We start from the raw sequence: 611 nt of genomic DNA on the forward strand, positions 1-611 counted from the left end.
CCATACCTCGGCTGGGATTGAACCCACGCCCTCCTGTTTACCAGTCGAGCGCCTTGACTACTACACCACCGAGGCAGGTGTTTTATGTTTTAAGAAAGAGAATAAAAATGGTGACAGAAAAATTAAAAAAACTGAAGAAAGAAAAGAGAAAACAAAGAAAGAAGCGGGCGAGTGCACAAATAATGAAAGCTTACCTCGCTTACCCGTGAGTTTTTTCTTCCGGTGCAGGGGATTGAACTGAGCCTGGTCCAATGAGAGTCCGCGGATCTGGGACATACCGGCTTCACTCAGACAGACACCATCCATGTAGTAGTCAGGCTGGTGACGAGGTAGATCTGGGAAGAGAAGAGAAAACATTCAAGATTCGGTCTCGAAACGGATGGCTTTCTCCTATTCTGTCTTCCTTCTCTCTTTGCCTTCGAGAAGATAAAACTCCCGTTGTAAAAGTTCCCTCTCTCACTCAAACATCTTCTTCTCCTTTTTTTAAATTTCCTTCTCTCTTTGATTTAGAGACAGTAAGGCCTCCCTTCTACAGTTCCCTCTATCAAGCCTCTTCAAAAACAAATAAATAAACACTCACCAGGGCTGGGCGGTGTGATAGGTCGCGGTGG

At 45.2% G+C, this 611-nt stretch overlaps 1 long non-coding RNA gene across 1 annotated transcript; it reads right to left on the bottom strand.

The window, feature by feature from the left end:
- Positions 1-223: 223 nt before the first annotated feature.
- Positions 224-611, bottom strand: LOC113473484. Its single transcript, XR_003395444.1, has 2 exons — positions 581-611; positions 224-335 (listed from the first exon to the last, which is right to left on the bottom strand). It is a non-coding gene; the product is annotated as an uncharacterized LOC113473484 (long non-coding RNA).

The sequence above is a fragment of the Diaphorina citri genome, unplaced genomic scaffold, assembly GCF_000475195.1.
Source record: "Diaphorina citri unplaced genomic scaffold, Diaci psyllid genome assembly version 1.1 scaffold35298, whole genome shotgun sequence".
NCBI lineage: Eukaryota > Metazoa > Arthropoda > Insecta > Hemiptera > Psyllidae > Diaphorina > Diaphorina citri.